Consider the following 27,149-nt stretch of genomic DNA (forward strand, 5'->3'; position numbering starts at 1 on the left):
TATATCATAGCCTGGGGATGAATTGCATTTTTTTAAACATGTACAAAATGTTGTCTTTCCATAAAGGCACAAATGACATTAATAGAATGTATGATTTCAAATTGGGCCAACTATACAAATTAGTGATAGAACTTATCGAGTATGAAGTTGTGAGCAAACAATTCAAAATTTTCCATTATAGCCCACTGCATGAAAGGAGAGATCTATAATGCCTCCACAAATGGCAGATATAATCTACACAGCAATAAAAGTTCACCAATATTTAGTTCTGCTGCTAGCAATTTAAAAAAATTGATTGAAATTAGAAATGTAATGGGAACCTAACAGATGGTGAATCATTAAAGTAAGCTTGATTTTGGAAATTGACCATATCATGTTTTGAAAAGGATGAAGAGGATGAAGAAAATAACGTTGTACATGGGCATTAACACTCACAAGAAAATAGACATGTAAAGGAACAAAGGCAGGTTTGAAATTTATCCATTGATTATGGTCTATACATATGATCAAATCTTCAATCTAGGTTCTCATGTGGACCAAGGATAACCACAAGCGTCTATTAAAATGATGAAATTTTTTACTAAAATTTGAGCAATTTAAAAAAATTTAATTATTTTTTTCATTTTGTGAAGCCTCTACAATTTTGAAAGGTTTTGAAAAGCAGTATCGAGGGTTTTTCAGCCCTTTTTTCCCTACAAATCACTGCTTTTCATGAAGAGGGTTTTGTGAAGGAAGAAAAAGTCATTTTTGGTTAGCTATGCATCTATTCTCCTATGCAAAAGTTCTTGTGACACCTCATGATCATTCTAAACATTTTTGTGAGCCATTTTTTACTCGCATTTATTCTGCCCAAACCCACAAAAGTTTTTTTTCCAAGATTTAGTGTCCTCTGTACTTGCTTCAATGAAGGATGGGAAGGATGGGATGCCCCATCTCAGGTCTCAAGTATGATGGGTTTTTTTTGGCCTTTCTTGATTTAGCATTCAATTAAGAACATGGAGTCATAATATGAGAACAATGGTGTTCAGACAAGATTAGAGAACTGCACAATGAGCTTTTAGAGACGTTCTCTGTTTTTGCCCTATTTTAACCCCATGAACGAAATCTTTTTCCTTGAGATGAAAGGGAAAGAAGGTGTTGAGTATAAGAGCTACTATGCTATGAGTGAAGGCTCTGCACAAATGCCATATGTTTCATGATATCAGCCATGGTTGCTATGACAATGGATGCATTGATTTAGAGGCTACAGTCTAGACAAAACATAAACATGGTTAGATGATGAAACATAAGAAATAGACATAAAGAAATTGAGCCCTAACAGACAAAGTAAGAGAAGAAGACCACATAAATCGATGGTGTCAAAAAATATTTTAGAGAATGAACCCTGAGCAAGCTCCTAAAAACCAGGGAAAATATGAAAATGTCTACTGTAAATCATGTGAGATTGCAGACGAACAAATGAAAATAATTCAAAAAACTAACCACAGATGAGAATTGCAAGAACTATGCTAGGCTTTGGTAGTTACAATCTGGAAAAAAGAAAATAAAAAATAAATCTCATACCATTAAATAGAAGAAGTAAAGGGTGTGCAGCTGTAAGCCCAAATCAATGACGCCCATTTTGAGAAAACGAGCACATGCCACGACAATGAAGGGACCCATATCAGAGAAGTAATTGCAGCGAAACATGCACAAGGGATGTCTTGCAAGTTGTGCATATGATAGGTAGAAGGTGGGTTTTCATTTTAGTGGATTAATTTATAGAAACAAAATTTAAAAGACTACCAGGAAAGTCATTCAAAACCAATAGAAACAGAGGGAAAATCGAACTGGAAAATAATGGTAAATGAAAATGCACGGCGGAGGAGGATTTTAGTGGGATTGTTTTAACATTCACTCTAGTCTCGAGGCAACTAATAATTGAAAAGTGCAATGAAAACATTAGTCCCTGCCTATGGGCGGCAGGGACTAACAATAAGATCATTGTTTCTTAGCTGTTGAAATCTAACTTGTAAGACAATGTTTCTTAGCTTTTAAAACCTAGTTTATATCCTATGTATTCAAAATCTGGCATCTCATACCTAAACAAAAGGCAACAAGATGGAATCAGAGCTAGAATGAACCTAAAGCTAACCCTAAATTCTTCTCAAGGCAACACTGACAAAAATTATGGCAAATAGAAGATCTTTTCCCATGCATGGTATGACAACTGCACAAAAATACCCATAGCCCTTGCATGACACAACATCTCTGTTAGGAATTGGAAAAGTGCATTTCCTCTCATAGAAAAAGGTTTCTTGATAGTTCACAACTTCTAAGCCTTTTTTTGTGAAGCTAAAAGATGGAGAGGACAAAGATAACAAAGGCATAATTTATGAGATTGAACTAATGTCAAATTTATGAATTACAACAGTAGAATCTGAAGAGAATGCCATGTTTAAATACATACCCTAAAATTTCCTAAGCATAAGATACCAACAAGTCTTTCATGGGAATGTACCTAGTGCAATCAATTATGAGAAGTTGTGATGACATAAAAATGCCCATCAGAAGCAAATAGTCTCAGAATGAGGAAGATGTCAAGATTTTCATAGTTGAGAGTTATGCCATTTTAACCAACTTATGTCACATTTAGAAAATTCTCCAAAGGCTATATGGCCTCACAAATTTTACTCACACAGGAAAAAAAAATCATATTAATTGATTTCATGTGAAAATTATAGCATAAAGAATATATTTATCCCTCCTTTCAAAGTGTCAATTTATATATTAGTGTCCATGTTTAAGTTTTGCTCTCTCATTTCTTGATAGAACCATCCTGAGCTCTATGAGGAAACTACAATCTAAAAACTCAATAGCTAGGAATTAGTCAGGTACCTAAATGATGGTCGCATTCTAGTTAACTTCACTAAATGATAGACAATCAAAAAAATTGATTTAAAAACATCTTTACTGAAGCTCATAGTCCTTGCCAACAATTTAAAGAAGATTATAACATACTCACAAGTAAAGCTTTTATATTTTTTATTTCACATCAAAGCCGCACAAAAACCATCAAAAACCAACAATGGAAATGTGCCAACATCCAAACAAATACATGCATGACTAAATAGTAAACAAAGTAGCATGTGAATTTAACTTTCTATATAATGCTTGACAAGCATGACTTCACATAATTTATTAACCCCATTCAAAGCAATATCACCAATCATAAAGTAACAACTTATCCAACTAAAAAATTTGATCTAGGGAGACTGTACTTACCCGATCTGATGCAGAAAGAATTGAATGAAGATTTGGTATTGAATCGGCACTTTCAATCTTCACAGTCACATGGATATCTGCACCACAATCTTCACATAATTACAAATACAAATGCATTGATATTTTATCACTTTTTAAATTCTGATTTAAAATATAAATTAAGGGAATATGCAATATCAAGCCCAATATTGTTTGCAAAGGATTATATTACACTGGAAAGTTAAAATTTTGCTTCAAAGGTTTACTTTTAAGGTAATCTTTCAACTCATGCACCACCTTAGCATCTTTAACAAAGGAAACAACATAATAGTATATGCCATTCTCAACTCCAAATTTAATATCATCCCAATCTTTATCTACGAAAAAAAAGACAAGAAATAGATTTTATCAAATACCAAATTAAGCTATCTCAGATGCTGTGTTGGTCAAAACAACTCATCACATATACAAGAAAAAAGAAAATACAAATATTAAACATATTTCAAGATTGATAAACATATCATTCAATTATATTCTAGGTAACTTCAATCAATCAATATTAGGTACAAAAAAAGGAAATCACAATGAAATCAAAGTCCCTGAGAAAGAAGCAGATTGAGATGTACATGTCAATAAGCAACAAAAATCTAATTTTCTATGCATGCCTGAGAGTTGATAAAATGGTCAAGATTAACCTATAATGGAAGGCAGGGTAGCACTTTTTCCATGCACATTTAAGTGTCATTGTGATTTAAGCTCTCCTCCATTGATTACTTCACAAATTATAGAATCTGATGTTTTTGACTTCACTTGCAGTGACATCACCCCCCCTAGAGAAATTCAAATAACGATAAGAAATAGAAAGCTATGAAAATGCTATGAATAACATTAGTAACTCTATTCATTTCAGCTAATAAATGAATTTTCAAGCCAACATAAGAGAACGTACCATCAACAAGTAGTGTGTCTCCTTCTCCACATCATTCACAAAATCATCATAATTCACGCTTACATAGTCTCAGAGCCCACTTCTCTTTTGATTGTGATAGTAAACTCTTGGCCCTTTGTGAGCATGATAGGCTATGGTAGGTCTCCACTTCTGACTTCAAGGCCCTACGATAAAATGATCTTTTAATTTATTGTTTGAGCAAGGGACTAACTCAAAAGACATATCAAAAAGGGTGTTATTTGATAAATTGCACCTGAAACACAAAAAATGACTATTAATAATTTAGATGTATTTTAATTTAGGATGAAAAAAAAAGTGAAATAGATTTCAAATCTACATCTTTTCTGATTGGCTAACAATGTTGCAATATGAAAATAACCCACATTATGATGTTTTCAAACAATTAGTTCCAGCAACAACCTGTATATAATAAAGGAGTTTCAACACCTATGCAACTCTAGATGAAAGAAAATCTTGTATGATCCTAAAGATTTCATGCATATTGATAATATTCTCCTATTATAATATTTCATGCATATTGATAATAATAAACTTAGATATCATTTATAAAACAAACTCTCAAACATTAGCGATAGAAAATGCTTCCTATTTAAATTACCTACAAACAAAATAAGCGTCTCACATTGCAGATTAAAGCCCATAAATAGTTATAGAAAATGCATAGAAATAGATCTAAGCCCAGATTCATAAAAACCCATTAGAAATGATGACTGATCGAGAACCTTAAAATTTCCACGATGATATCACAATCCCTGATAAAAACTTGATAGGATTTAACGTCCAGGTAGATGATATATATGCAACCACAATGAATCAATACAAAAGATGAGCATCATTATTATGGAAAAGAAGCCCCAACAAAACTACTTCCCCAATGCACGAAAGAACCCAAGCAAAGCTACCTACGTGAATGAAGCCAAAACTACCTACGCGAATGAAGCCCCAAGAAAACTACAATTTTCAACATAAAATTGAAACATAAGGTCATTTTTTTATAATTTCATAATGTGATTTTCAAGTTGGTCAAAATTTTGACCAACTTGGGAAAACTTACGTTGGTCAAAATTTTGACCAAATCGGGCAATTATTTTTAATTTTCGACCAACGTGGGAATGAAAAATAAAAAATAAAAAAAATTCATAGCTTTGGTAGAAAAAAAAGTGTGAATGTACTAGTATTTTTTTTGAATTTTCAAAGGGATTGTATGGGTGTATCCGTATTACTCACCTTTGGATAGGGTAGAAGTGGCTATGTATGGGGGAAGTTCTTCAGTTGGACTCCAACCGTGTAGAGTCTTTACTCAGGACGAGAAGAGGGAGAGAGGGTAGGGTGTTATAGGCCCCTACTTGTCAGCACAAACCATGTATGAGTTTTGACATGTAAGAATGGAAGAACAAAAGTTCTTGAGTTTATATCCCTGATAGGGAAATTATTTTGGTATTGTGTTTGACAGCTCTTATTGGAAAAATCCACCTTCTCCCTAGTTTGGTTCAATGTTGAACCTATTGTGAAAATTCAGTATGGGAGTGAATGTCTAATTTTGTCTTCGTGTTACGATTAGTTGTCTTCTGGTCAGTTTTTTTTCTCTCCATGATCACCGTGATGTATTGTCGAATTTGAAATGGATCCCTTGTTAAGGGACAAGAAGGAAATTCAACTTGTTATTGAAATTCAGTTATGTTGAGGAGATTTCTCCTTAGGATTGAAAACCTGTGTAAAATATATTTAAATGTATTGATGAAGTGGCAACGATGTCAGTTTTCTTCCTAGTTCTTTCCTGGTAGAGCCTTTGAATTAAGTGGTCAATAAAATAATGTTGGAGTAATATCCTTGCTTATGAGATTCTTGTATTTTCAATTATATGCATGTTGTCTGATGTTCAATTATGCAAATCTCAAGTTCAATTATGTTAAGGCAAAAAAAATCCTACTATGTTTGTGACTTCGATTCATCTTCGTGATTATTGAGAGACAAAACAATATTACATTGTTGTTAAAAAAAACAAATTATTCAATTTTTTAGTTTAACTAAGTGTTTAGCAAATTCAATTAGAAAGAAGAAAATAAATAAATATGCACCTCTTGTTATAAAAATAAATTTCTTTAAAAAATTGGACACTTAAAAAAAAAAATTCCTCTTAGAAAATTAAACAAGTTTGAAAATTTTAACACTTCAAAAAAAAAAAAATTGTATGAAAAACAAAAGAATTAACCCCCTCTTGCAATAGAAAATATTCCTATTTGATTCTTTTGAAAATTCATTGCTAAATTCAATTACTATCAAAAATAAATTATAAACAAATAAATAAATGCTCAAAAATAAATATCTATCTTAAGTCTACTCTAAAATCCCCAACTACAAAACTTTATAACATTAATCTTCACTCACTTATTTCTTTTCCCCTTTGGCCTATGTCATAACCACCCCTTGGATAATTCTAGGCAAATTGCAAAACAAGGCTGACATAAGTGGCACATATCCCTGGTCGACCTGACATGGTTGTCATGTCATTCCTTGCAAACTAATTTCTTTGTGGAAATTGGGAGGCAGAGCATTTATGGTGGGTAGTTTGTCTAAAGTTTTAAATTTCTTACCCTCCATCTTGCCTTGGTCAGCGAATGCAAATCATGGGTATGCACAGGGAATTTGAGGAAATGCCCAAAGGCAAGTGACATGATGTGATGTGTAAATATGGGAACCCAAGGTCTAATGCATTAAGTTTCTTTCTTAAAAAAAAAAACCTCTTCATTCTTGTTTTAAGTAAGTAAGTAAGTGAGTTTTATAGTCCACGACACTATGCCATAGTTTTTGGGTTTACATATGGTGACAATGATATGGGACAACCTCGTACTCTTTTTCAAGAGGCGCTTGGCACTACAAACGAGTCATACATACCCTACCCCCTAGTGGGATTTGAACTTGTAACCTCTCTTTCAAGAGTACAAGTTCTCCACCACTAGGCCAACTCAAGTTGTACATCATATAACCCACTTTGGATGCAGGCTTGTGATGTGGATGCGGGGGAGGGGGGGAAGGCTTTTAGGTGTGGGGTAGATTGTATTTCGGGTTAAGGGATGTAAGGGGGGATAGTAGGATAGGTTAGCAGCTTTTTAGATTTGGAATTTTGTATAAGTGAAGTTTTAAATTTAGTTAGTGGTTTTAAATATAGTTTCTTTTGTTTTGTTAAAAATTTAAGTTAGATTAAAATTTTAATTAGCATTAGTATTAATAAAGTAATATTAGTTTTGGTTATTAATGTTTTAATTTAGTTTTGGTTTAGTTTAAGTATATAGGATAGTAACTTTAAAATTGTATGTTAAATTAATAGTTAGTTGTTACTTTTAGTTTTATAATGTAGTTTAGTTTTAGTTTTAAATATTAATTAGTTTGTAGTATCTTAGTGTTCTATTAAAGATTAATTATGGATGTAATGTTGTATTAATTAGAAGTTCTTTTTGTTTTCAAATGTATCAAAATAATTACATCTATAATCATTTAATTTATTACTCAAACAATTACATCTGTGTACCTATGCTTTAACTTATGAAAACAAATTTATCGAACTTAGCAGTGTGATAACCATTAAGAAAAAAAAAGATTTCGTGTGTTTTTTGTCCTTGGATTTTGAACATGACAAAATTAGTCTGAAAGTGCACATGCAAAATACAATTTTAATCTCAAAATCCAAAGGTTCAAAATGCAGATTCGGTGATTCAAAAATATAGTTCGATGGTTTAATTTCAGTACAACTGGTGTCAAACAGTGCAAGTTTTTAATTTCATGATTCATAGTGCAGATTCAAGCTCATTATGGCCCAACACATGTCCATCAATGAAAGTGTAGTGCCTCTCCCATTTGACTTCTGTAAGTCATCTTGATGGATGCAACCTTGCTGATCTTTTGTTGTGATGGATCATGATTGTGACCCTGAGTGGTCTACACCGTTGAGGTGTTTGGATTTATGTTTCCTTATCAGTTGCTTTGTTTATGCTTTTGACTGATCTTTGAGATTATGATGTGATTTTTGGTTCACTGAGGTTTGTGCTAGTGGTTACCAGGATCGATGTGGTATCATGAGGTTGTTCTATGATTACCCTGAGGTGTGTGCAGAGATTGCACTGTGTACTATTACCATGCTACACTAGACTATGTTCCTGTAGCAATGGTTCATCATGTTTATGACTGTGTTTGCTTATGTGTTTTAAATTCCTTTTTAATGCAGAGTAATCAATCATTATTAAATGCTTAAGTAATTAGAATGGATTATTCTTGTTGGATTCTTTGGTTATGTGCTACGGATTTTTACCTTGTTTTATTTTGATCTAGAGATATCTGTTCTTATGTGATGTTTTACATTTGAGTGGACCCGAGGGTTAGACATTACTCTTTGATTCTAGTATCATAGATATTAGACTACTATGTTGTTCAGTTAATCATATTGCATGATGATGCCATTTTGAGATGACAATGTGTTTTATGATGATATCTGGTTATCTAGTTATTTGGTATTTGGACATACCTCTGATTTCGCTATATGATGGATTTAATGCTATGGTTATTTACTTCATTCCTGCGTTGCTATGCCTTTTGCGAACGTGAGTGATGTAAATAGATTATTTTAATATAATTAAATAAATAGTTAAATTAGGTGATTTAATACATTTATTGCTTCGGCTATGTTATTATATGCAATTGCACTTGATCATGTTGTTTAGTATGTAAGATTGTATCCCTGGCAGTGGCACATGGAGTTAGTGATTCAGCCGTTCATATTTTACCAATGTCGCCTTTGTATGGTCAACGTATCCTTAATTAAAATGTTTAATTTAAACCTTTCGATGATTATTAAATCCGAACTCATTTGCATCATTTGATTAGACCATTAAGCGTGTCTATGCATTTAGAGGTTCACATTGTCGCAAAAGTTATTAAGGAGATTTATGTGTTTTTGGGTTTTCAGGCCTTTTAATTGATTTATTTTAATTTCTGGCAGCTTTGCCATAGATGAATTCCTATTTATAGGAATACCCTATTTTTGTTTGGGTCGATTCAGGGTTTAACTAGATTGGCTAGTTAAATGCCCTAATCGATTATTCACCCGAAAAGTGAATAAATATCCAAAGAGGAATTTAATTCCTCACTTCTCACTTTCAAATTGGAAATTTGGAGAGTAAAACCCAAAATCCTCTTCATGAGGATTTATTGTTTTGTTTGTTGTGGGAGCTATGGGCATGGGATCGTTGCGAGGTTGGGCTCGTTGGATCTAGCTTGGGGAAACCTTGGATTGCCGCGATTTTCAGCTACTTCTGCGAGATATTTATTTTATGGTTGAGATTCCCGTTTTGCCCTTTTGGCTGTGAGGTAGGGCTTTCCTATTTTATTGTTTCTGCTCCATTTCTGCTTCTGTTTTTGGTAGTCGTTTGTTTGGAGGCTGAGAACTAGTGTTCCCCTTTGTTTCTGTATGTTAGTTCTACCTGGTTGGGTGGGTATGAACATTTTCCTATTTTTTGGGATGAGGGTTTGGAGTTTTACACCATTATGCTGGTCGTTTTTGCATACGGTGTCCGATTTCATTTATTTTTTGGATTTTGGGATTTTTAAACCCAAAGGCCAAATGGGTTTTAATTTTGAAGTTTTTCAAGTTTTTAGAGTTTTTACCTTGTTTTGTGTGCCACCTTATTTTCTTAGGTTTTCTTGGCACAATGTGGGCCGTGGACCTTGATGATCCATTTGGATATCAGTCAAACCACTTTTACACTTTTACGTTGTATTGGGATGCGTGTTGCATCCGTACTCCCGACATTGTGTTCGGTTGAGTGATTTTATACTTGTTATTGTTTTTGTTGGACCTTTGCTTTTGTTTGATGAATGCTAGGATTCATGTAGAATCCATACTCTTAGATTGAGGCCGGTTGAGTGAGTTCACGATGTTTGGTCTTGTTACATCATTGGAATTCGTGTAGAATCCATACTCTTAGATTGAGGCCAGTTGAGTGATTTTATGATGTATGATTTTATTGGCTTTGGGATTCATGTAGAATTCGTCGTTTCCATGTTGCTTTCAGTTGGGTGTTTTCTTTGCATTGTGTTCTCATTCCTGTCCTTTTTTTTATGATCTTCATGATGGTGGTGCGCCACACATGAGTATGTTCGTGTACATTTATCGAGTGACTTGTGAGGCTCGATCTTCCATGGTACTTCCGAAAGTTATGATCATTGGGGTTGGGATGGGAGTATGCCTGGCCACGGGCTCTTGTCATAGGATGAGCATGGGTAGGGTAGGGTAGCATATGGAGGGGGCTTCTATCCTGTAACCTGGTGACTACTTCCCGGTTGGCAGAGGAAGTTTTATATAAGTGATAATTAAATTAAAACTTTGGGTGGTAATAAATACAAGATAATTAAAATGTGTGGGTTGTGCGCCTTCCGTTGTGAAGAGTAGCTGCCCTAGGTTGTGCACCTTCTGTTGAGAAGAGTAGCTGCCTATACTAGCTTAGGTTTGTTGATGCCAAGCGACTCTCCATGATGTTAGTCCCTATGTAGTAGCCCATTGACGTGTCTGACCAGGACCTGTAGTTTATGCATTATCTATGTCTTGGATTCAGTCATCATACTGTCTGGCGTAAGTGTTAGCCATGGATGTTCTTTTGTGTGTTTGTGGTTGGATCATTATCTCCTTCAGCACGACGGGTGTGGACCTACGGGTGCCATGTGTTTGGGAGGCATAGTTACCTTCACCATTGCTAGGGATCGGTGTACAGAGACGATCATTTGTCCTAATGCGACTGTCGTTGGATGTCTTCACTTGGTACTTTGGGTTCTGAAGTATGCTTTGTTATGATTTATGCTTTCATTGGGATGCTTGTATATCATGTTTAGATGATGTTATTCTATTTGGTGCATTCCCTTATTATGATGTTTAGCATATGATTAGATGATGTGATTTGCTTTAGTAGTATATCTGTTGCTTACTGTTGTTTAGCATGTGATAGGTGATGTTATCTACTGTAGGATTATGTTATGTGTTATCACTAGCATGTTAGATTTCCTTATGCTTATATTGTTGCATGTTTTTAGTAGTGACGTCCCTATTACGACAATACCGATGATCTGGTTGGTGGCTTGGGATGTTACGCACGGGGGATGGCTAGGATCCACGATGGTCTTATGATGCTATTGACGGTTGGGAGGAACCATGCACTTATTTGGTTGTTTAGTTCTGAAATGTTGCTTTTGAGCTCTTTGATGTTTATTTCAGCATGTTCTTTGCTGTTGTAGTTTAGATGGTTTGATGTTATTCATTCTGTGTTGTTCTTACACTCGAGTGTTCATTCCTCAAGCCTTTGTGGATCCGGTATTCCCTGGTGTGGAGGTTCTTTGCTCCATTTTGGTTCTTTTTGCTTCTAGGAGTGTTTTTGTTTTCTATGGGCGACATTTGTTCAACATGGTGGGACACTTTAAAAAGTATCGCATGCCCATGCAAACTATGTCGTACAACACTGTAAAGTATCGCATGCCTTCTTGAGAAATTTCGTATGACACTGGAAGAGTGTCACACGCCTTTTTGAGAAATGTCATACGATGCTGAAAAGTGTCACATGTCTTATTAAGAAATGTCGTACGACACTGGAAGAGTGTCGCACGCCTTAAGAAGAAGTATCGCCCTCCCTTAGTAAAAAGTGTCGCACAATTTTTGTGAAAAACCTGCGCATGCCATCAGTGGGAAATTTTCTTTGTGATCTAATCTTTTTGAGAGTGGTTTTGGATACCCTTTTGGATGTTCTTCGACCCTATGCTGTTGCATTTTGAATTTTGATGGTTTCTCTTAAAATCGAGTTTTTGTGTTTCTGTTTTAGTCTCTTGGGGTTTAAATATATCATTTAAGTATAATTTGACATATATTTAATTTCATTTCTTATACTTAAGATATATTTTAATATATGCGACAAATCGTTTGAGATAGGTTTCAGACCTCTCGGAGATAAGTTATGGATTCTAGGAAATTTCAGGGCTTCAAAAATCTAGACTTAGCCAATTTTCAGGGCTTCAAGATTTTAGGCTTAGCCAAATTTTGGAATTCTACATTTTACCCCAACTTGGTGTTTTGTTGATGAGTGGTCATTTCTTGTGCCCTCATCTTGTTGTGGTGGTTGTTGGCTTTTGTTTGGGTGTGTCAGTTGAGTAGTGGCGTTTGGAGATTCATTGGTTGTCGAGATTGTATTGAAGTCTTCCTTTGCGATCTTTGTGATCCTTGTATGATGTTGTCTTGTGCATTCATACTTGTAAAAAAAAATTATCTTGGCTTGATTTGAATCCTTGTTTCCAAGGATCTTTGGGTGGGGCACTACATCTGGTATCAGAGCCCATGTTCAAACATTGGGATCTCTATGTTATGTTGCCCTTGTAGTTGTTGTTGCATTGGTTGAGTGCGAGTGTCTTGGTGAGAACTCGTGATCTTGTTGCTTTGGTATCTACTTGTGATGGACTCGCTTGTCCAATAGAGGCAACTAGAGTAGTGTGTGGAGAAGGAAGTGAGTCTTCCTAGCCTTGTAGGTGGGATCGATGTGCCTTGTTTGGTTGGTTGCGTGTGTGACCCTTTTTGGATGGAGCCACTGATTGGTTTCCATGTGTTGGCTTGTGTGCCTCGTCTTGTTTCTCCTTGTGGGGTTAGGTGCATTGTTTCCCTATTTTCTCCTGATTGTAAGTTGATGAATGAATCTTATTTGTGATTCTTTATTTTGTTGTTATAATGATAAAATGGTTCCTTTCATTGAAAATGAGTGTTTATTGTGAATCATTGCAAAGTAGTAGTTTTGCATTATATCCTTGGGTTAATGACTTAAGTCCCCAATTTGATTGTACTTAAGCTTATGTAAAACTGTATTAATTTGATGGATATCTAAATGTTGCATTGCATGGAAATTTTTGTTTTTTTCATATGCATGAGATTATTGATGGTATACTATTTGATGTGTGTGAGTGTGTTCTCTAACATTGCTAGGATGATGTATTCCTTAGCATTGTGTGGTGATTTATCCCTCTTGTGTGACTGTACTCAGTCATCACCTGTAATGTGATTTTTTTGATGCCTTATTTTATTTGGCCGGAGGTACTTTCCTCATGTTGTTGGGCTAGCATTAGTTTTTAGTATTTTCCTCTCTTGGAGTAGTCATCAAATTTTATCTATTGCTCTCTTTGTGGCAGTTGTCACATTTGACTTATTGTTGAAATGAACTCTTTTTGGTACTTACTATTGGAATTGGCAATTCTCCCATTTGGGCTTTTTATTTTGTTTCATGATGACTATTCTGGATGTGTTTTACTGCTGCCTAGTTGTGTGTTGTGACTCTATCATGTTCATCTCAAATCTCTACTAGTACGTTCAAGGGATAATATCATGGAGAACATGCTAGTGTGTCTTTGTTAGATCTAAAGTTTTTATTGTAACTGAATGGTTTAAATGGTGATTAAACTTAATGTTATTTTTGAAAGAAATTGAAAGGTATGTACTTGTTTTATGGTGATTCTTGGACCCTTGCTTGAAAATCTTTCAGTTCATTATGCATTAGTGCTTATGTTATGCTTAATTAATGAATTAATGAAAGAAAAGTAATGATGGTTTCAATGTGTGATTTACCTTTCATTCCATGCCTTATGTTGTTTTGGGCATGTGTGCTCTTGTGTGGATTTGGACATTGCATCCATTGCTTGTCTTGGTGACCAAGGCTGTTGGTTTTGTCTTTGTTCTTTTGATTTGAGTGGTGGCTCAGATCGTAGATCTTAGGTCTCTTTTAGCTTCTTCATGTTGTAGTCCTTGTCGATATCTTTTCGATGCTTTTCAAATGGATTCAATCCAAGTCCGGATGTAAAAGCTATGGCTTCTGGAGTTGTTGATTGATGTTCCAAGTATCTTTTTGAGTAGAGGCCAATTCAATCATGACATATCGTATTTATGGCCATTGGAGAAGTTTAACTCCTTATGTTATTCATAATGGAAGAGTATCTTGTCTTCATAATCTACTAGGTACTTGTTGGGGTTCATGCTTGGGGTTTTTTTTGTGTTTCCTATTGCACTGAATCGCCCTTGTGAGGTGGTGTGGTTTGTGAGCATTCCTTTCTCAGGGTTGATGTTGCCTTATCATTTGAGAGTGACTCAGTTCTTTGATGAGTCTACATTCTCCTTTCTGGATGTTGACTTGGGTGCATCTCCATATCCTCTTCTCTCTTGTGAGAGTAGGCTAGTGTGGTTATGCCACTAGCTCATTTAGTGTTTTCTGGTGAGTATGTTGATGGTTGGTGAAATTGTGAGTTTCCTAATGCATCATGGACTGGTTAGTGTAGAGGTTGAGAGAGAGACTCCCTCTCAGTCCTAATACTCTGTAGTATCCTTCTCCCTAAGTGTATATCTTCATGTGGACTGTCTCAGTCAAGCTTTCTCTTTAACTATTGACTTGAGGCTAGAGATTGAGTTTAGCGATAGTTTGGGTGTAGTTTTCCTAGCATGGTGCTAGAGGGACATGGTATCGTTGGACACATGTTACCATCTCGTGAGTTGGAATGCAAACATTTCATAATTGTGTCCACTGACGAAAGTCTGTGTAACCTTGTGGAAAGGTGATATCTTATCTGGTTGGATTATGTTACCCTAGTTTCCAGTGGTAGTTGAGCTTTTGTGCCTTGGTGAGGTGTTGTGCTCCTATGCTTGGTGGTGAGCAGTCTTTTGGAGTGTGTCCTTTTTTTGGTAAACTTTCATCCTCCTTGTTCTAAGGGTGAGTTTACGTGGATTCCAGAATGATCATCTGTGACATGATAGTATTCTTGGGAAGTTTGGGATGGTTATTCCCCATGATTCCAACTTTTTTTGGAAGTGCTTAGTGTTTTGACCTGGTTTTGTGGTCATGTGGTTGGTGCATGTTATGGTTGGGCACCTATTGACAAGGTAGAGTGGCTTGTTCCTTACCTTGTATTGTTGTTTTTATGGCTAGTTGGTTTTTCCTAGTGCATAGAAGGTTCCTTGTTGGAGGACCTTGTGTCTGTGTGACACCCATTCTCTCGTCGTTAACCAATTTGGGGGTTAACATGATGGTTTGAGAATGTTGGAGTGATTTGGGTTTGACTTGTAGAGAGTTTCTTGACTCATTCCCATTGCTCGCTTTTGATTTTGGTTCTTGTGTGTTTTGGTTTCTATTCTTGGATTGTACGCTTCCAGGAGTAAGCCTAGTCTTTGGGGAGGATGATGTAGTGCCTCTCCCATTTGACTTCTGTAAGTCATCCTGATGGATGCAACCTTGCTGATCTTTTGTTGTGATGGATCATGATTGTGACCCTGAGTGGTCTACACCGTTGAGGTGTTTGGATTTATGTTTCCTTATCAGTTGCTTTATTTATGCTTTTGACTGATCTTTGAGATTATGATGTGATTTTTGGTTCACTAAGGTTTGCGCCAGTGGTTACTAGGATCGATGTGGTATCATGAGGTTGTTCTATGATTACCCTGAGGTGTGTGCAAAGATTGCACTGTGTACTATTACCATGCTACACTGGACTAGGTTCCTGTAGCAGTGGTTCGTCATGTTTATGACTGTGTTTGCTTATGTGTTTTAAATGCCTTTTTAATGCAGAGTAATCAATCATTATTAAATGCTTAAGTAATTAGAATGGATTATTCTTGTTGGATTCTTTGGTCCGAGGACCCCTAGGGACAAGTGGTCATAAGTCACCCTATGACTTCCTTTGACCCATATGAACAATTCTAATATGTCCGTAGGGGTCCTATGAGCCTTACAGACATATTTCATCATTTAACGGGTCAAAAGGTGTCATTGGTCACACTATGACCCCCTTTGACCCATATTAACCATTCTAATATGTCCCTAGGGTCCCTAAGACCCCTAGGGACACATGTCATCATTTAATTGGTCAAACAGGGTTATAGGTCACCCTATGACCCCTTTTGACCCATATGAACAATTCTAATATGTCCATAGGGGTCCTAGGACCCCTAGGGACATATGTCATCATTTAATGGGTCAAAGGAAGTCATGGGGTGAACTTATGACCCCCTTTGACCATATAAACAATTATAATATGTCCCTAGGGGTTTTGAATGAATGAAAGGGGGTCATAGAACTTTGATCCATTAAATGATGACATATGTCCCTAGGGGTTGTAGGTCCCCTAGGGACATATTAGAATTGTTCATATGGGTCAAAGGGGGTCATAGATTGACCTATGATCCCCTTCGACCCATTAAATGATGACATATGTATGTAGGGGTCCTAAGACCCCTAGGGACATATTAGAATTGTTCATATGGGTCATAGGGGGTCATAGGTTGACCTATCACCCTCTTTGATGCATTACGTGACAACATATGTCCTTAAGAACCTTAGGGACATATGAGAATCACTCTTATGGGTCATATGGGGTAATAGGTTGACCTATGGCCCACTTTGACACATTACATGATGACATATGTTATTATGGGTCAAATGACTTCGACTCATTAAATAATGACATATGTCCCTAGGGGTCCTAAGACCCCTATGGACATATTAAAATTGTTAATATGGGTCAAAGGGGGTCATAGGGTGACCTATGACCCCCCACGACCCATTAAATGATGACATATGTCCCTAAGAGTCCTAAAACCCCTAGGAAAATATTAGAATTGTTCAAATGGGTCAAAGGAGGTCATAGGTTGACCTATCACCCCCTTTGACCCATTATATGATGACATATGTCCCTAGGACCCCTAGGGACATATGAGAATCACTCTTATTATACATATTAATATGTATGTTATTAATATATATATAATAACGTAAATTTTTATGAAATATAATATGTATTTTATATTATTATATTAATATGTATAATAATATAATATATGTATAAAAACTTAACATATTATATATATATAATATGTATTATATATTATTATATTAATATGTATGTTATTAATATATATAATAACATTATATATATATATATATATATGTTATTAATATATATTATTATATTAATATCTATGTTATTAAGATATATCTATATTATTAATATATATGAGTCAAAGGGGGTCATAGGTTGACCTATGACCCCCTTTGACCCATTAAATGATGACATATGTCCCTAGAGGTTCTAGGACCCCTAGAGACATATTAGAATCGTTCTTATGGGTCAAACGGGGTCATAGGTTGACCTATGACCCCTTTCGACCCATTACATGAGCACATATGTCCCTAGGGGTTCTAGGACCCCTAGGGACATTTTAGAATCATTCATATGGGTCAAAGGGGGTCATAGGGTGACCTATGAACCCCTTCAATCCATTAAATGACAACATATGTCCCTAGGGGTCATTTCTAATATGTGCTTACGCATCCTAGGACCCCTAGCGACATATGTCGTCATGTAATGGGTCGAAGGGGTTCATAGGTCAACCTATCACCCCCTTTGACCCATATGAACGATTCTAATATATCTCTAGGGGCCCTAGGACCCCTAGGGACATATGTGGTCATGTAATGGGTTAAGGGGGTCATAGGTCAACCTATGACCCCCTTCGACCCATAAGAATGATTCTAATATGTCATTATTTAATAGGTCAAAGGGAGTCATAAGTCAACCTATGGCCCTGTTTGACTCATATATATTAATAACATACATATTAATATAATAGCATATAATATAATAAAATATAATACATATTATATTTAATGAAAATATTACATTATTATATTTAGTAAAAATAATAATATAAATTATATTTATAGATTATAATAAGATTAACGTAATATATTATTATATATTAATAGATTATATCTTATATCTTTACATTACGTTATTATATATACAATATTAAAAGACATCTTTACATAGTAATATAACTAAAATAATTTATAAATCATAAGCTATAACTCTTAAACCCGATTTTCCCTCCAAAATGGGTTGAGATTTTAAATTTCTTATCAAAATTCTTCGAGTCATATCGTATATCTAATTTGAAATCAGATATCGGATTTGAAATTGGATATTTGATTAGGCTTGGTATTTACCAAGCCTACCTAGTCAACCCAAAAGACATGTTTGAAGAATGTTTTTGTGATACTTAGACTTTAGGTAGCTGTCTGACAATGTTATTTTGATCAAAATTGAATGAAACGAAAAGAGTTTTTTAATATTGCTCTCGAGATTCTATCGATATAATTTCTATCAAATTTTGAGCTTGGTAAGTATTTATTAGTTAATTATCAATGAAGATTATTATAAAGTGTTGATTGACATACTGATTGAAAAATATCTATAACTTTCAAATGGTATAACATTTTTTAAATCTAAAAGTTGCATCACATTCTATGCTTTGCCTAGTATAAGAAAAAATAAATTAATTAAATTTGGTAAAATTTTCTATTAGTTAAGGTGGTCAGACATGAGACTTTTTTTCTTTGAAAAAGTTTTGGTAGAAAATTCATATTTAATTATTTATTTGGAATATAAATACCAAACAATATGCATCACATCCGCACATGAGTCTACTTTTCATATCTATAATTATATTAAAAAAATATTATCATTTGATTTTGATTAAGGTGGTCAGACATACACTTACTTTTTATTTTTTTCCTAAAATTTTCATACTACTGCATTAAAATTCAAACTTTTGACCAATGAATTTTTTTTCTCTCCTGATAAGGCCTAGTAGTTTAGAAACTAAATTCAATTTCCTACAGATTATTTTCTTACAACTTTTTGATATAAATTTCATAACCAATTCAAAATTATGTGTCAAGTTGACATAACACTTATTTGCTGATTTTTCACTGCCACTTAAGGCCATAGTTTGGTGCACCATGATCCTACACATACCCTAGGACGAAAAGTTTAAATACTAATTTTTGTTAATTTTTTTCTTATTTTTTTGAAAAATAATTCAAAATAAATATTGAAAAAAAGGGTAAACTAAAATCTAATGTTTACATTAAACATGAAAATTAAATAAATATACATTTTAATTAATTAATTCCAAAAAATCAAAATTGGACAAATGAGGACATAGCTTCATCATGGAGCTGAATGCATAAAATAGGAAATCTTTCAAAAAATGAGGAAAAAAATGGCAAGTGGGACAAAAAAGGGGAGTCTTGGTGGTCAATTAAAGAAACTACCTACTTCTAGCATACAATTTTAAAGATAGTGTTTTTATGGGTATGACTTATATAGTCAACACATTCATTCATTCCTTCTCACACATGAATTTGAAGAGGAAATTGAGAAAGGAAGAAAATTTTTGAGAAATTGGGAGGATTCTTTTTGGAGTGTTGAGGAGAGAGTAACGAAGTTTTCTTGGAATTAGTAAAGAAAGATTTCAAATTTCATTAGAACGAAATATTTTATTAATTTGGAGAAAACTTTGTGAATCTTGGGAAAAATATAGAAATTTTAACAAATTTCAAAAACCTTTGTTCTTTAGAGAAAATGTCTCTACTTTTTAGTTCTTTTTCTTCATATTCCTATGTATGGACATTTTTTGTTTGTAGAAGGAAAGAATGGTAGAACCCCAAGGAAAAGGGTAAATGCAAGGGCTATTTATAAAAAATGAAAGGAGAATATTTTACCTCTAATCCAAAATCACATCAAAGTTGGTAGAAATTAGAGATACTAGCCTCAACAACCTTGATTTGAAAGAGTTGATTCAAAAAATGTTTCAATATCATGACCATTATCCTACACACCTAGCTATTAGAATTGTGAGAGACAAAATTCTTGTTGCACCTAGTTTCCCTCCTTCCTTTCAACATCCATGGTTGATTATGGAATGCACCAATAACTATAGTCCTAGGGACAAAACTATTAAGGATTCCGAATAAAATATTCTTATAGATTTATCTCTGTTGGCGTAAATAAGTATTTACTATTTACACTTACTTAAGTTTACTTAGGTTAATGCATTATTTTAATATTTGTTTATTAGTCACCTAGGAGTATGCATACTCTTGTGAGTTTTCATGTTGACAACATAGGAGTCCACACCTCTTTTATGCACATGTTCTCGACAATACAAGAGTTAGCACACTAATTAAGCGCATGGTCTGTACAACCTTCTCATTCTTATCCACTCATCTATAATGTTGGATAAGGTGTGTGCTTAGTTATCAATGCTTATCTTATCTCTTGGTTGTTTCTAAAGACATTCTAGGTGCTTCTTGAGAGGCCTTTATATACAGGCACTCCTCTTGTGTTTGTACATACTGAATAGAGCAATGTATTAGGACATACTCTGAGTAATTGATCATATCCATTTTTGGTCTATAGTTTTTCTTGTGTTGAGTTATACGATCTCGGGTGAATCTTGGCCTAAAGAAAATTCTTACATGGTATCAAAGCTCTTGGAGAATATCTCTTCACAAAGCCATTTGAGACCATCTTCTTGCTTCATCACCAAGGCTCAAATTTAGAGCACTAGAGAAATTGAGAGTGTCGAGTCAGATTTGACCTCCCCATTGCATCTAGAATGCTGATTCGGTGAAAATCAGCTATAAAGTTGTCTGCCCTAGGCCAAAGTCAATTGTGAGGCTTTTTTTTTTGCAAATCAGCACCTGAAGGCATGATTTGCAATTTAGGTATGATCATTTCAGATTTGTACATTTAATTTTTAGATCTACATTTTTTCATCTACATCTCTGCTATTTTTTTGGATTTGCATTATTTTCCATTTTTTTTTTACCATTGGGCTATAGGAGAGATTTATTGCAGGTGAAAATTGGTGCTTGTCGGTGCAAATCAAATATTTGCATCACATTCAGAAGGTCAAAAAACCCCCAAATTGACTTTTGTTTCACCAAAATTGGACATCCGAGGTGAAATCTAGAGCCATTTGATTTTTGGAGGTGCGATAATGATTTAGGAAAAATAACAACAACAAAAAATTTCAAATAGTGATATCTCCCTCATACAGACTCTTTTTTGTGAGCAATTTTTTTTGTTTTAGAATAGAATTTTGTGATCTATACATTGGTGCCAATGGTTTGAGATCTTAGTTCTTGAATTTTTTCGCAACTCCAAAATCACAATTTTTTCTACCTCAAATGCTCAGTACAAGCTCATCTAGACACAAATAGATTCCATTTTTTTTGAAAGTGCATTTTTTAATGTACTTTTTAGATCTACAATCATATCATAGGTTCTGAAGATTATAAGCTAGTTGCAATGATATTATCTCCACATGATATTTGGATGTATCTTTGGGAGAAGTATGGAGATCCAAACATTCCTCCATTCCTAAAAGATCTTTTACCTCCAATTGTAGCTACATCCTCTTCATATGAGATCATACCTCCAACTCTTGTTGGTCTTAGATAATATTCGTCTCCTTGTTTAGGCAAATAATTCATTCACTACCATAGTGACAAACTCATGTACTTTAGCATAATAGGGTACACTTTGTCTTCTTGATGATGGCTTCTCGACTAACATTTCAGGTTTGTTCATGGAGTCACACATAGTAGATATGGAGGAATTCTTTGATGATATACCAAACCTCTTTGTTGAGGATGATCCTTCTATAGTTGTTGTGAGCATTTACCCTAACCCTCATGTCCATTCTCTACATGATCAATCTTTATAGGTTGGCATGATTATGGATACCTATCTATAGAAATTGCCAGAGGTCTCTTTATTAGTTGAGAAGGCTATTAGTTTTCTGAAATAGGTTCTACATCACTCCTTCTTTGATCTACACTTCTTCTCAACAATTTTGGAGGAAGCAATCATCAATATCGATACAGGGAAACCTAAATAGGTTTCAAACATACCTTACATCATCGAGATCCTTTCTCCATATTTGGCATGCATCTCCTTTGCACCCTTGCATTTGTTTCTTCCAAACGGGAGCAACATCATTCAAAGGTCATCGATTAGCTTCTATCTTGGAGTGTATTTCACTAATATACATTCTTCATTTGGGGAAGTGGACTACCTTGTCTCTCTTCCTCTTCTTTCTTATGGGGGGGGGGGGACTTTTTCCTCTTATGAGGTTTTGTTCTTCTCATTTCTCTATTGTATATACTGGATGTATGTCATAATGGGGGGGTCTTGATTACTCCATCCATCCATGCATCCATTTTCATCTCTCTCTTTTGGGGGAGAGTTTTTTCCATGAGGTTTTCCCTCTTGCCCCACTTTATAAGAGATTGTGTCTTCATTATGTACATGACTACCTAAAATGGCCTAGTAGCTGGGATTCATCATGCATTTCATCCTAGTTCTCATAAGCTTAAGGGCATTCCCCTAAGTTGCACTTTAGGGGGGGTGTTGGTGTAAATAATTATTTACTATTTAAACTTACTTAAGTTTACTTAGTTTAATGCATTATTTTAATATTTATTTATTAGTCACCATATTGACAACATAGGAGTTCACACCTATTTTATGCACATGTTGTCTACAACACATAGTGTCTACAGCCTTTTCATTCTTATCCACTCATCTAGAATTTTGGATAAGGGTTGTGCTTAGTTGTCAATGCTTATCTTATATCCTAGTTGTTTCTAGGGACATTCTAGGTGCTTCCTAAGAGGCCTTTATATATAGACACTCCTAATGTATTTGTACATATGAAATAGAGAAATGTATTAGGACATACTCTAAGTAATTGATCATATCCATTTTTGGTCTACAATTGTGCTTGTGTTGAGTTCTACAATCTTGGGTGAATCTTGCCCTAAGGTAAATTCTTACAATCTATAAAATCCATTTCTAGAGCATTTGGTATTCTTTCTCACCCAAGGATAGTTACAAAGACATAGGAGCAAACACTTAGAATCTAAACCTCTAGAATCCATTTTTGTGAGGAAATACTCAACTAAAGTGATAATTTTAAAATAATAGATCACATCATTTCAATATGCCTCAGGAAATAGTATGAATCAACTTGTAGAAGGAGTATAGCAACATGATCATGATGCTAAGTCATATATTTGACATGCCTCATTCTAATAGATTTGAATCTTTGATGTGGTACTATGTTGAATAGGGGTATGTGCAAGATCATGGTGTGCCAAAAAGTGGTGATGTGGAAAAAAGAGAGTTTGAAGATGCCTAAAAGCGCTTCAAAATCTACTCTAACTTTTTTTTACCTATCTAGGAACCAAACCTAGAAGGTTAAGCCAAGCCTTATCAGATATCTGATATGATATCGGATATCTGATTTGACATCGGATATCCGATAATATTGAATATCCGATTTTAAATCAAATATTTGACTAATAATTATAATCATATAATAGTATAATATATTATTTAATATTATTATTATTATTTAATATTAATATTTACTTCATGATATTATTATTATTTAATATGATATTATTATTTAATATAATATTATTATTAAATAATAATAAGATATAATAATAATATTATAATGTATTATATTATAATAACATATTATATTATAATAATATAATATAATATTTCATATATTATAATATATAGTAATGTAATATTATATATATATAAGATATAATATAATAATAAAAAGTAATATCTTATAATATAATATATAATAAAAAAGTATAATATATTATAAATTATAATAATATAATATAATAATAATATCATTATATAATATAATATTTTATATTGTAATATATAGTAAATTAATATAATAAATATAAAATATAATATAAAAATATATAAAATGTAATATATATTATATATTATATGTTATATTACATATATTGTACTCATTTTATGTTATTGTGCCATATCGGATATTCAATATAGTATCAAATATCCGATACTTGTACATTGGATTAAATAAAATCACAGACCCACGGGCCCTCATTTTACGCGAATTTGGGGCCAGTATTACCATAGCAGTTCGGATATCAGATATGAGATCGGATATTAGATATCAGGTATGCCCCCCCCTTGACTCATTTTAACCTAAATTTAATAGATTTTAACATGATTTTGTTTGTTTTAGTTGAATCTAGGGTTTTTTTGACAAAAATGGTTAAAATTTAGATTTTTTTTAAATATATATTACATTTTACAATTCAATAGGAATGGCCGATCAAAATGATGACACTGAGGCAGGGAATAATATTTCTCGTAACCCACCACCAAACGATCCAGTATCCCCACAAAACCCTCCACCAAATGATCCTCTACCTCCTCAAAACCCTCTTCGAATCGAGGATTTGATAAATGAAAATCTCACTGAGTTGAGAGATTTGCATAGAACAAACAATAATGTACCTGCACTGGCTCCTATGTTATCCACGTTAAACACCATAGTGGATAACATTGAAACCCTTACAAACCAACAAAATGTCACTCTTTGTTGGCATGACGAAATGCACTAGATGTTTGATGATGGTTTGGATTATGATGAGGTTGCGGCCCTCAACATAACAAAAGATGATTTGGCTAGCCTTTTTGCTAACCAAAAAATGGGTATACCAGTTGACCTAAAAAAAACCAAACTATCGATTAAATGGTGCACAAATGATGCCATACATGCAAATTTTTGGGACCATTGGTGGATGGTCTTTGATATCCCTCCACATGGAAATTTAGACATACCATTTTATTTCCTTAGAAAATTATATGCAAAATTTGTGTTGAAACTTAAAGTGAACTATTGGAGCATGAAGCCCAACATGGGCTTAGGACTAGGAGCTCCTCAAGATAGACCCTCTTCCCAGTAGAAGAAACTTGGCACTTCCTCCCCCCCTGATATCTCTCCCCCTTGAATGGCTGAGTAGCCTAATGATATCTCAGGCTAGGTCAGTCCTGCCTCCTCGTGTTGATGATGTTGGTGCCAGTTCATCATCGGCTAGCTCATCACACGTTTGTGTGCCTCACACTTGCATTAAATGCAAGAATATTTTCCTAGGTCCCATAGGTGATCTTCCTGAGTATCATTTTTTATTAGACAAGGATACACTAGATGCACGTGCAGAGGCTACAGACCCTGATGCGAGAGAGGAGGGGAATGCAGAGGCATGGAATCCTTTGATGTCGGTACATGTATACATTTTTTTGTTATGACATGTGATTTAAAGTTAGTTTTTATAATAGACTAATTTTAATTTTTAAGCCATACTGACTTTTACATGTATGTGATCTTCATTCATGTTTAGTTGATGATCGAGGAGGAGCTCAGACAGATAGATGATGCTATACTCTCGGCCATTTCATTTGGCCTTGAGACATCTATGGTACATTATGTTGTGTTCACATTTTTTTTTCTATTTGATATTGTAGCATATATGGTTGCTAATCTTTCTTTTATCTTGCAGATACGACCTACCCTGGGGGGACAAAGTGTGGGGGGTGAGCCAGAATGCATTGACAAAGGAAAAGTAATTAGATGTTTTTTAATTGATTAAATATTGATGCATTCTTGTAAAATTTTTGTGGTAATCTCATTTAATTACATTCTTTATTGTATATAGGGTGTGGCTACTGGCGATGAGCCTGTACAGATTCGGCGTCCTAGATCATCAGGGATTTTCATTTGTATAGAGAGCCCCATTGTATGTATAAGTATCATTTATTTTTTATTTTTTTAATTGATGCAAAGGAAAGTATGATTGTTGTTCTATACAATTTTTGTGATTTTTTCCATACCAATAATGATTCAGGTCTTGCATATGTTCATTACAACTTAAATAGGCTTATATGCACCTGTCCAACTGACCAAGTTGGTTACAAAGGTTTATTTAATCAACCAAATACCAAATTACTACTTTCCCTCCAAAACTAATATGACCGTTTGAATTTGAAATTCAAATTTCAAACTATAGTTTTTATGTATTCCCTAACTTTCTAAACTATTCCATTGACTCAAAATTGTTCATATGGATTTATTAAATGAAACTAAGTATGAAACTATCCTAAGACTACGCCATATGGCTCTTTTGGCCATTTTACATCATGTTGCCCTTATGTCCTTACTAGGACTTTTATGACTTTTGTCTTTCAAAGTACATTGTTTATTACATAATTCTATTATTGGTTTTAATATATCCCAATCTACAATCAATGATGTCTTTGATCCTCTATCTTCATCTGGTACCAAGGCTCTCTTAGATGATTTAATAGGTGCCCCTGCACCAAACACCCCACCTTCAAAGCAACTCTTGTCCCAAGAGTTAAGGGGTACTATCTTCTTTCCTCCCATCCTTCTAGAGGGATGTTTGCAACTTTGCACCTGTAATGTATTACCCTGCACATCTACATACAAATCATTAGAAACAAAAAGCATTGGATTCTTGTTACCAGTCATGGTAACCTTACTGCCTGTTGATTGTGAACAGTCATGTTTTATCCTTGACAAAGGCTCAATAACTTGTTGTCTGAGGTCATTCTGACCTTGTCTCTTATCCTCCATGGATATGTTCACTTCTTTGTTCACTCTCGTCACCAAAGGACACCATACTATTCCTATCATCACTCCTTTTGCTATCACTGTCTGCTTGTAAGCATAATTCTGAGTTTTGTCTTGAACAATCTCATCCTTCATAACCAAAAGAGATGGCTTCAGTGGCAGATCTATCATATCATGTTTACTCTCCCTCTACTCTTGCAAGTCCACAAACTCTTTCTTGCCAAAACAAATAACCCTTTCCTCATCATGACCAGTCAAAGGATTTAGCTTAAACTTCACACCATCTTTGTGTACTATATAAACATTTGATGAGCCAAAATGAATAGTGTTCCTTGAGGCTTGCCAAGGCCTTCCAAGGATTACATGGCAACATGTCATTAGAATGTGATCAGATATAGCTTGATCTTTTACATTCTCCTATAGAGAAATCCACTATTGCTTGCTCCCTTAAAACAATATTTTGTGCATCACTGACCCAAAATGCCCTATATGGTCTATCAATAGGACACTTATTCAATCCTAGTTTATTTACCATTT

At 34.4% G+C, this 27,149-nt stretch overlaps 1 pseudogene; it reads right to left on the reverse strand.

Moving 5' to 3' along the window:
• Nucleotides 1-27,149, reverse strand: part of LOC149540517 (pyruvate kinase isozyme G, chloroplastic-like) — a 90,969-nt pseudogene that overhangs the window by 27,092 nt on the left and 36,728 nt on the right.

This window comes from Cupressus sempervirens, chromosome 9 (assembly GCF_028749045.1).
Source record: "Cupressus sempervirens isolate cs-2001-9-10 chromosome 9, ASM2874904v1, whole genome shotgun sequence".
In the NCBI taxonomy this organism is placed as follows: domain Eukaryota; kingdom Viridiplantae; phylum Streptophyta; class Pinopsida; order Cupressales; family Cupressaceae; genus Cupressus; species Cupressus sempervirens.